Raw genomic sequence first — 11,722 nt, 5'->3', positions numbered from 1 at the left:
GTGTGTGTGTGTGTGTGTGTGTGTGTGTGCGTGTGTGTGTGTGTGTGTGTGTAGAGGGAGACAAGCTAATATAGGTCAGCCTACAAAACAAAAATAAACCAAAAGGGAGAAAAGCACACATATGAAACTCAAGGCCCAGGGGTCGGATCCGGCTCGCCACAACATTTTTTTTTTTTTTATGGACCACCAAAGACAAGTGTGTCTACATTGCTATCTGGAATTTTTTCCTTTTTTTTTTTTTTGCATCTGGAGAGAAATTAAAATTCATTAGATGGATGATTCTCAAAGTAAAGATTACATTTTTAAGTTCAATATATTTGCAATAAATCTTTAGAAATTGTTGGTTTAAAAAAATCTGTAAGAAATGCTGAGGAACATTTATAAACTGCGGGAAGCGAGGAAAAAAAATCCCGGGGAAAAAAATCCAACTTGAAAAAAATCCAAATAGAAAAAAAATCTGCAGATTTGTGATTCAACTAGTTCTGAACCGCGAATATGTAGGGTTGGACTGTAGACTTTAGGGTGCAATATCACCTATCACCACTAGATGGCCATAATGTCTTCGGTGCACTTGGGTCTTATAGTGCCAGAAACTACAATGTGAGTAATATATTTTTGTTGTAGTTGATTTGGGTTATGCAAGAGAAACATAGTAGCTAAATAACGTTACCATTTATAAGAAATAAAATAAATATAATTATACAAATAAAATAAAATAAAATAAAAATGCAATTCCCCAGTGTGGGACAAATAAAGGTTTTCTTATCCTATCTTAAAAATTCAGAATGAGTTGATTTTGTTAAAGTTATGTTGGTTATGTTGCTGGTACTTGTTTAAGTAGTTCTTTTTTTTTTTTAGCTGGTGCTAAAAAATTGAGAACCACAGCGTTATCTGTTAGTCCTGTCGTTGTTCTGCTATGTTACCTACATATGCCTGATTTTTCTTTTCAAACGTCTCACTTAACTGGCTAAATTCCGCTTTTTGACCTTGTCTGGCATCCACAGAACAGAGGACAATTGTTCCCAACCATCCTCGTTACCCGAACGCTGCACTTCTGTTCAAGCCCGTCAGTTCCTCGGCGTGCCCACAGTGGCAGAAGTTGGCATCTGGCCTGCGCCCACTTTCACATCCCACAAGAAGCGCAGCCCTTCACTCACTTGCCTTGGCTGGCTGGCTGTGCGGCACGGTTGCTATGGAAGCTAATTCGCAGGCGGCGAGCTTACTTTGCGTCCATTGCGCGGAGGCAGTCAAGCAAAACGCGCGCACGCTTCCACACGGGCGGGCGGGCGGTTGCACGCGTGGACTGCAAGCGTGCAGCCTAGCAACAGCACCGCTGAATATGGGATGGCGCTAATGTGCTTCAAAAGGAAGCGCGACGTTTGGCACAACTCGGGGAATTGGAGGGGGGAGGGGTCTGCTACTTTCTCTCAAGGTCACTTTGCATTCAAGTGACCCAGTGGACTGGTTTTTGATCGCCACAGTACAACATTTGAAGCTTTTCTCTCCCCAAGAAGGATGGGAAAGTCAAGTGTCAAGGGTTACGGCAAGAAATCTACTTAGTCGTGAGAATATTTCTTGAGGCGCTGTTTTATGGGACATGCGTTTGTATGACGTAAGCACAGCAAGGCTTGGCTTGTCACACAGGCTATTTATTGTCGTCGTCGGCGGCGTGTTCTCTAGTTCTGTCGGCTTCTTCTTGTGATCTCCTCATGTGACCCGGTGTGTTGCGTAACTTCAGCAGGTGTTGCAAGACACAGGCGGCCGGCGAGTAAGTTGGTGGGCATAAAACCTTCGCTTTTTTTTTTTTCTCTCCTTTTCAAGTGCTGCAATTGTGCCCTGATTAGAAGGCGGTGGAAAGACGATGCACATGCACAGGCATGCACACTACCACGTTGAATTTTATGAAATGCCACTTCTAGTTTTTCACAGCTCTAATTCTCTTTCTTGGTTTCATCTTCACTCGCCCAAACAGTAAACATGGACTTTTCTTGCCAAGCGCTTTTCCGCATTGTGTAAGTTCAACATGTTAAGTTAATGTCAAGTCAAAACTTGGGGTAATAAATGCAATTTAATCATTAAAAAATGTAATTAAATTAATATCATGAGAAGGAACATTAAAAGGTGTAAAATTACATTTTGAAGTGTTGTAGTTGATTTGGGTTATGCAAGAGAAACATAGTAGCTAAATAACGTTACCATTTATAAGAAATAAAATAAATATAATTATACAAATAAAATAAAATAAAATAAAAATGCAATTCCCCAGTGTGGGACAAATAAAGGTTTTCTTATCCTATCTTAAAAATTCAGAATGAGTTGATTTTGTTAAAGTTATGTTGGTTATGTTGCTGGTACTTGTTTAAGTAGTTCTTTTTTTTTTTTAGCTGGTGCTAAAAAATTGAGAACCACAGCGTTATCTGTTAGTCCTGTCGTTGTTCTGCTATGTTACCTACATATGCCTGATTTTTCTTTTCAAACGTCTCACTTAACTGGCTAAATTCCGCTTTTTGACCTTGTCTGGCATCCACAGAACAGAGGACAATTGTTCCCAACCATCCTCGTTACCCGAACGCTGCACTTCTGTTCAAGCCCGTCAGTTCCTCGGCGTGCCCACAGTGGCAGAAGTTGGCATCTGGCCTGCGCCCACTTTCACATCCCACAAGAAGCGCAGCCCTTCACTCACTTGCCTTGGCTGGCTGGCTGTGCGGCACGGTTGCTATGGAAGCTAATTCGCAGGCGGCGAGCTTACTTTGCGTCCATTGCGCGGAGGCAGTCAAGCAAAACGCGCGCACGCTTCCACACGGGCGGGCGGGCGGTTGCACGCGTGGACTGCAAGCGTGCAGCCTAGCAACAGCACCGCTGAATATGGGATGGCGCTAATGTGCTTCAAAAGGAAGCGCGACGTTTGGCACAACTCGGGGAATTGGAGGGGGGAGGGGTCTGCTACTTTCTCTCAAGGTCACTTTGCATTCAAGTGACCCAGTGGACTGGTTTTTGATCGCCACAGTACAACATTTGAAGCTTTTCTCTCCCCAAGAAGGATGGGAAAGTCAAGTGTCAAGGGTTACGGCAAGAAATCTACTTAGTCGTGAGAATATTTCTTGAGGCGCTGTTTTATGGGACATGCGTTTGTATGACGTAAGCACAGCAAGGCTTGGCTTGTCACACAGGCTATTTATTGTCGTCGTCGGCGGCGTGTTCTCTAGTTCTGTCGGCTTCTTCTTGTGATCTCCTCATGTGACCCGGTGTGTTGCGTAACTTCAGCAGGTGTTGCAAGACACAGGCGGCCGGCGAGTAAGTTGGTGGGCATAAAACCTTCGCTTTTTTTTTTTTCTCTCCTTTTCAAGTGCTGCAATTGTGCCCTGATTAGAAGGCGGTGGAAAGACGATGCACATGCACAGGCATGCACACTACCACGTTGAATTTTATGAAATGCCACTTCTAGTTTTTCACAGCTCTAATTCTCTTTCTTGGTTTCATCTTCACTCGCCCAAACAGTAAACATGGACTTTTCTTGCCAAGCGCTTTTCCGCATTGTGTAAGTTCAACATGTTAAGTTAATGTCAAGTCAAAACTTGGGGTAATAAATGCAATTTAATCATTAAAAAATGTAATTAAATTAATATCATGAGAAGGAACATTAAAAGGTGTAAAATTACATTTTGAAGTGTGTAAAATGATGGACATAACAAATAAGGAACCCCTTCAAAATCATGCTGAGGCATCAATTACACAATAAAATAAAGGCACATTTAAAATTTGAGTCCATATCTGAACTCTGGAACAACCACTCACTGTAATACAGTTGATGATATTTAAAAAAAAACCAAAAAAAAAAAACGTATGATCAAGTCTTGAATATCAAAGCATCATTCCCCATTGAACTGAATGTAAATGCCGTTTATCCGTTCCAGCCCTCCGGCAAAATACACCGACAATGTTTGTAATGTGTTTTTTAATGCAGAAACTAGCACGTTATATTCCCGTACTCTTTGGAAAAACATCTGGGATGTTCGATATGTGCGGTGGCAGGGACGCCATTCGAGCAAGCCCACCCACCAATATTCCAATCCTCCATGGGTTAAAAAATAAAAATCATCACATTCTGCAGTATGTTTGCCAAGGCCTGCAGTCATATTTTGACATGAATTGCAAACAGTTAAGGCCTTCAAAAGAAGCCGTGGTTGAAAACAGACTCGTAGCACAATGCTCGTCGAACTCAGTGCAAACAAAGCTCGTTCTGTGTCGTGAAGGTACATTCCTCAGCATCATCTTGTTCATTACGCCCTAATGAGACACGTTTGATGAGAAACTCTTCATTAAGCCGTGATGGTCCTAAACACCGCTGGATGCCACTTTTGTGTTGTTGTTGTTTTTTTTTCGGTCTATTAGCAGCACCGTTCCAAAGCGGCCTTGCTGTAATCCCCTGCAAGCTTTTCAAGGAAGGATAAGCAAAAGAGTGAGAGGGGGGGTTAAAAAAAAAAAACGAAAGGCAGCCCACTCCAGTTCAAAATGAAACGATTACGTGGACTTGACGTTATCCCCACAAAATGACGACTACCTGGAAGGCGCTGGAATTACATGGACGATATTAATTTCGCCTGGGCCACTTTGTGGCATCCTGCCAGCCAGCGCTAAGAAGCGCCACCAATCAAACAAGCCGCACGCTGGAAGCCGCATACAGATGAGCTTCCCCTTCCATCCTTCCTTCATCACTTTCTGTCAACGCTTCCCTGCACCCCCACCCTGTCTCAACCCCTCCTCACTCTCCCTCCTCACCCTAACAAAACACCAGCAAAGGATTTTGTAAATTGTTTTAAAACAAAGTATGATGATTTCTTACTTTCAGTCTTGTATTTTTGGGTGGTATGTGTCCATTTTGCATATAATATAGTATGTTCCATTTTCATTGCCATACTCTGACTTCTACAAACTCGGGGTGATCGCTTAAAAAAAAAAAGGCAAGTTGATCCCAAATTGAGATCAATCACGTGGCAACCGAAAAAACAAGATGGATGACGGCGGCCCTTCGGTAATTATTCGGCCCCTCTCCTTCCTGCGACGGAAAGGTGAGGAAAGTTAAACAAGGGAAGCGCAGCCAGCAAATGCCAATTTCAGGTGCCCTTTACTGATCATTACACGCGCACACGGACACACGCACACGCACACACCTGGGAAAAACCTGTCTAATGTGCTGAAAACTTCACAGCATTTTTTTTTGCCGCCCCTCCCCCCGCAGCGCACGAAATTGCAAAGATGTGAGTGAAATCATCAAGTGGTGAAAAAGCGCAGCGCTCACTTCAACCTGCTGGCCTCCTTCAAGCATTTCCATGTTAATCAGCCTCCTTTCATTGTGTTGCATCATGCGGGGAAACCACTTTTCCACACAAGGGGGACCAAGTGAAAAAAAACTTCTGAGAGAATCTTCACACACACACGCGCACAAAAGAGAAAGGAAGAGTTGAGTCAGCACTAAATCCGCCAGCGTCAAAAAACATCGGCAGCACAAGTGCGGTGGGGATCATTTACGGCATAATAGGCCCACGCGTTCACATGCACACGCGCACGCGTGTCGTTTGTCATTGCAGTGCGCGCGCGTCTCATCTCCCATTCATACATTCTTCTCCCCTTCACCTGTTCTCCCTCAGCTCCAATCACACACTCAATCAAGTCGCACCCCCTTTTGCTCCCAATGTCACCATCTCGAAACACGCGCGCGCGCGCGCAACTCGCTCTTGCAACGTGTCCTGACACATCAAAACCCCTAAGCGCGCACGGTGAACACGTCCCCGTTTCTAACGCGCGCGCGCGCGCGCACGCGCACGCACAACTCCCTCCCTCGATGTCCTCGGGGTGAGCGAGGATGACGGTAAGCATCCGTTCAAGTCAGCGGTGACACTGCAGTCTTCACTTTAATGGCACGGCTGAAGCCACGCGCGCACGCGCGCGCGCACGCGTAATGTAGGACCAGCGTGGGTACAAAACTCCTAAAAAAAACGCAGTTGACTGACAAAAAAAAAAAAAAAGATGCTCTTCCAGAGCTGCGTTCACTCAAACAGATTCCTCTTCCTTGCGGTCAGATGAGCGTGTTTGCATTTATGTGCGCGTGTCCTCATGCAAGAGGCAAAGTCAACAGCGCGCCCTGATAATGTCCTATTTTGGCCCCGGGGGGGGGGGGGTCAGCATGCAGCTCAAAGGCAAAAGTTGAAAGAAGGAGTCAAGGCGGCCGTGACGCGCACACGTAAGAGATTCCTTCCACCTGTGCGGCGCGCGCTGGAGGAAACCTGACGACGACGACGACGACGAGGGGACGGCGGGCGCGCGTGTGTGTCTAATACCTGTTAGCGGTGAGCCGTTCTCGCCGGTGCTTGCTTCCGTGTCCGCTCGTCCTCTGGCGAAGCTGCGATGAGCTGAGCCGAGCGTCAAGCGGCGGAGGCTCCCCTTCGCCTTCCACTGACGAGGCTGCAAATGGCAACGGCGGCGCTCACTCGCCAAGGCAGCTTCACTCGCCAGCCGCGCGCGCTCTCTCTCCCTCCCTCCCAGTCTCTCTCTCTCCCCCTTTTCTCGCCGTCCCTTCGCTCTCCCCCTCTCTCTCAGCCTCTCTCTCTCTCTCCCAACTCTTTCCCCTTTGCTCTGTCTCTTTCTATCATTCCCCCCTCTCCCCCCACCCCTCAGTCTCTCTCTCTTCCTCTCATGTTCTTTCTCTCCCTTCCCATGCACCCTGTCTCCCACTCCCCCCTCTCTCCCCCTGGCACCCCCTCTGCTCCCTCTCTCTCTCTCTCTCTCTCTCTCTCTCACTCTTGCACGCAGGGCAAGGGGGTGGGGCAAACAGAGGGGGGAGTTGGGGAAACAACGTGTGGCGGTAGGAGAGAGTGACGGGGACTCAGGGGGATAAGAAAGCAATTAGAAGACAGCTTCTCTTCCTTCCAGTTGGGAATGTATAATGGAATTAGCTCGGAGGAGGTATGGGGGTGAGAGTGGAGGGAGGTTGCGGAGGGCGAGATATGGGGAAGGGAGGGAGGGGGGGGCAATGTAGGTGTTCAGGGAGGAGGAAGCGGCGAGGGGGAGGGCGGGGAGCCTTTCGGACAGTCGCCATGCACAAACGTGCGCGTGTGTTTGTGTGTGTGCGTGTGTGAGAGGTGAGAGAGGGGAGCAAGAGAGTGGGGGTGAGGGAGAGAGTGATCTGACCAATCATTTTGATTTGAAATCAACTTCATCAGCCATTTTTTCCTCAACCTCTGTAACGACCAACCTTCAAAAGCGTAAATGAATCCCGTGCAGCGTTACAAAAGTCAACTGTCCTACTATGACGCAACACCATCCTGGTGACAACAAAGATTCCGAAGACTCGGCCCAAGTTACCTGCCGCTTTGGAATAACAAAACTAAATCACTAATCCAGATTTCATCTTGATATATTTGGAGTGAGAAAGAGAGCAAGACCACCTGCACGCCAAAGCCCCCCCCCCCCCATCACACTTTTCTTCATCACTCTCACCCAAGCTTGAATGAGCGATGAAGCCTGCATGTGGACATTGGCGTCGGTAATTTGAAGGTTGCGCATTCAAGTCTACGCGGAGCTTTCAACATGTCACGTTCAGTGTGCGTGTGTTTTTCAAGGCTGCGCATGTGTGTGAATTCCAGTTGGAAACAACAAGTTCCACTTGCAAGTCAGATATAGCATCGCATGCCTGCTTTGTGGGTGTGTTCAAGAGGAAAAGTTCAACCTGCTATTTTTATTGTTCACCTTTTGGATCGGTTACCTCTGCATCCTTTCAGTGGCGTAGTGTGGGAGTGGGTTGGGTTTGGTGGGGAGTGGGGGCTAAAGGGGTGTAGCTGAAGTATGTGTGTGTGTGGGGGGGGCGGGGGGTGGATCACTCCAGGTAAAAAATGTTTTGCAGCCATGGCGGGTGTGCAAAAGGCCAACAGAAGATAAGAACGGTGGTATAAGTGGCAAAAGTATATACCTGTAAAAAAAAAAAGATGTGCCGTAGATTAGTAGAACAGCTGAACTTTATTCAGGGTGAAGCCAAAGCACTTAACATGAATCTGAATGGGATTTGTTTGAACCCAGCCATGACCTCGTTATAAGCGGGTGTGCACACTTATGCAACCACATTCTCTCAGTTGCTGATTGAGATGTTTTTTTTTTAATCCCTTGCATTGCACAGGTTATAGGTCACAACATTAATGGTGGGGAAAACGGTTTGAAATCTTAGGTTCATTTTTTTTTTTATATATATCACAAAAGCCTAGCATCTGAAGAGAGCCGTGTAGACTTTTTCTATCCACTGTATGGGCAATTAACTGAAGAAGCATAGGTTAGTGATGTGGAAGAAAGCTGGAGTGCATGCAATTTAAAAAAAAAAAAAAAAAGAGACAAGCAAATGTGATGCAAAGCAGCACTGGGCTAAGTGCAACACCTAAAGTGGCCTTTCAAGGTATTAATAAAAAAAAAAAACTCAATCCAGTTGGACTGGTGGAGCTGTCAGAGGTCGGCAAGGTAGAGGGTGCGAGCACTTGAAATGCTAGGCCAATGCAGGCCTGCTGTTATTTGAAAGCTTGCGTTGATGCGGGAATCGTGTGGCTTTTTGTTTACTTGCGGATTGGCCGCCATTGCGTGTCTGACGTCTCGTGTGTGTGCTTTCAAACACGTTTACTCATTTATGCTGTTTAAATAAATAAGTCAATAAGGACTGGAGGGGCTGACAGTGTGTGTGTGCGCGCGCGCGTGTGTGTGTGTGTGTGTGTGTGTGTGTGTGTATGTGCATTTTAGGCACAAGAGAAAGACTGTGGGTGGAGTGTCTAGTTCAGGAGTCTCCATACTTTTTTCTCAAAATGCCGCAAAAAGCAAAACAAAGGATGACATGATATATAAAATGCTATTTAAAAAAAAAATCCACGAAAATCCGAGAATAACACCCCTCCAAAGGGCTTTGCAGTTGCATAGAGATGCCACAAGATGGAGGTAAAGCACCTCAAGCAGGCCAGAAAGAAGCAGCACTATGCATCCAATCATGAACCCACGTTGCATAAATGCCTTCGTTCAATTATCCATCCATCCATCCATTTTCCGATCCGCTTTATCCTCACAAGGGTTGCGGGCGTTGCTGGAGCCTATCCCAGCTGTCTTTGGGCAGTAGGCGGGGAACACCCTGAACCGGTTGCCAGCGAATCGCAGGGCACACAGAGACGAACAACCGTCCGCGCTCACACTCACACCGCGGGACAATTTGGAGTGTTCAATCAGCCTGCCATGCATGTTTTTGGAATGTGGGAGGAAACCGGAATACCCGGGGAAAACCCACGCAGGCCCGAGGAGAACATGCAAACTCCACACAGGAGGCTCGAGCTGGAATTGAACCCGGTACCACTGAACTGTGAGGTCGACATGCTAACCAGTCGACCACCGGGCCACCCTTTCGTTCAATTAGTCACCCCAAACAAACCACGATAAGGCTCATGGCATATGAGCTATAAACACATGCAAGCAGTAACTGATGTGACATCATCACACGTGCACATTACACAAACGGATTTAAGTCAGTGCGCCCAACTCGTGTCATTTACCTGCAAACATGAATGCAATGACATCATTCAACAGATGGAAAAGAATTTGCATGTCTCACAATTAATGTCTCACATTCATTGTCTGCTCCTTCTGGTGTGTACGTTTTGTGTACGAGGGGCAACGCAAGGTCACTCACTTCCTTTGTTGTTGTTATTTACTGAAGACTCCTCCAGTTCTTGCTTGTGTCTGGGGGGTTTCTCCTTTCAGTCTCCTCTTCAGGAGGTGAAATGTATGCTCGATTGAGTTAAGATCGTGTGATTGACTTGGCTAGTCTATGACCTTCTACCTCACCTCTTGCTGAAGGGCTTCGCTGTTTTGGGTCAATGTCTTGTTGCAAGAAGCTTCCCCCGATTAGTTTGAATGCATTTTTCTGTCAGACAAAATGGTTTGGTAGACTTCAGAATTCATTTTGCTATTACCAGCATGTGTTACAAGGGATAAAGAATATATGCCTGTACTGTCTGTCTACATGTGCTGCTGCACCGTACGGTACCTTCACTTACAGTTTCACTTTTGACTGAGGTGCATTCAGGGACCTGCAACAAAACAAGAGGATGTCACAAATGTTGACACCGCCCCACCAGGTGGTGCCAACGTTCTACTTTGATTGCTTTGCCACTGAGCCCAAAGCAACGAATAACAAACAATACGTTCCCGCAGAAATGTGCTCAGGGCTTCACTCTGGGCTGATCAAAAAAAGAAAAACAACCAAAAAAAACATGCCGGGCCGCACTTTATATAACGCCGCTCGATATGACGGACGGATGTTTTGATGGCGACCGACTGAGGCAGCTCCAGCGTGAAGACGACACGCTCATGTGACTGACTGTGAATGAAAAGAGAGGAGGAAGAAAAGGAGGAGGAGGCATTGATTCTCCTCCCATTCAACCTGCTGCTGGTTGACTGACTGATTACGCGCACACCTGCTTTCATCCCCCCCTCCACAAAAACACACAAGCATTCACACAGATGCTAACGTGCGCGCGAGATATTTTGGCAGTCGACTTGACGCGCATGCGCTCAGGCGGCCGATTGATTTGGCGTTTAATTTCCCTCCCAGGCGCTCTTGATGGAGTCGCCCTCTTCTGACCTTGAAGACAGACGCCAGAGGTCACGTCTCATGCAAGCGTCACCTGCCCCCCTTCTCCTCCTAATAGAAATAAACGAACGCTTTCCATCTGCCTTCTAATTATAGACAAAATGCGGAGCTTCCTAAATTTAGCTTCGGCTGCGCAATAGTGCCCCGTGAATAATTCATGAGTTGAGACAGGGAGCCCGCCCGCCTGCTCCTGCCGGCATGCTTATTGCCACCGTGTTGCACGGCGCACTCACATCAGGCCTGTAAAGAAACCAAGAGATTAAAAAGAAAAGAGCAATCATTTGTGACTTTATGAGAAAGGAGCTAAAGCTGAAATCATGATAATAAGCAAAATGGAGATAAGATTGGCGGATATTGGACAGCTCGGAGATGAGATGCGTGACGTGAGCGCGTGCATGGCGCTTGAATGATTTGCTTGAATAAAACAAAAATCCTCACCCCGCTCGTTTTGATCGGCGCGGATGCGAACGTGCGTCGGCAGCTCTGACATCAACCGGGGCCGACGTGAGGTTCGAGCGGCCGACAAGCCTTTGAACGCTCCTCTCATCTCGACTCGCCAACGGGCCAGACGGTCACGCTGCAGGTTGACTTTCAAGTTGGTCCCATTTCAAAAACGTTTGCTTCCCACAGGAAATGATGTCAAGGGAATTCTCATGAAATGCTTTTAACTGCAAGGGCGATGTTTTTCCAAGACATTTTCACCTTCGCAACTGCCGTAAAAGATTAGGAATACATTGCTGCCTTGAGATAGACTGACAAGACTTTTTACCAGCTGTCATTGGTTGAACTATATATATATTTTTTTTTTACAAGCACTGTATGGTGGCAGTGAATTCAATTGAAGTCACTTCACAAAAAAGCTGGAGTACGTTTCTTGAAAAATGCAGCTGCCAGTTGAAATTTACTCCCCATTTAACATAAAAAAAGACAATCACATTATATATCCAAAACAACATTGTCATTTGAATGGCCGGCGCTTAATATTATTGACATGCTTAGAGTTAGCATCGATAACTGTGGTTTTAGAACTGAAAATTGAACAATTATATATAT

General features: G+C 46.4%; 1 protein-coding gene across 1 annotated transcript in view; it reads right to left on the bottom strand.

Moving 5' to 3' along the window:
- The window catches only part of rai1 (retinoic acid induced 1), a 60,202-nt gene extending 53,675 nt beyond the window's left edge, over window positions 1-6,527 (bottom strand). Inside the window, exon 1 of the mRNA XM_019881504.1 lies at window positions 6,339-6,527. The gene's annotated coding sequence lies outside the window, so the exon portion shown is untranslated. The remainder of the gene's footprint in view (window positions 1-6,338) is intronic.
- Between the last annotated feature and the right edge of the window lie 5,195 nt (window positions 6,528-11,722).

This window comes from Hippocampus comes, unplaced genomic scaffold, assembly GCF_001891065.2.
Source record: "Hippocampus comes isolate QL1 unplaced genomic scaffold, H_comes_QL1_v1.1 scaffold458, whole genome shotgun sequence".
NCBI classification, from domain to species: domain Eukaryota; kingdom Metazoa; phylum Chordata; class Actinopteri; order Syngnathiformes; family Syngnathidae; genus Hippocampus; species Hippocampus comes.
Note: the sequence above shows the minus strand (reverse complement) of the source record. Positions and strands in the feature narration are given on the sequence as shown.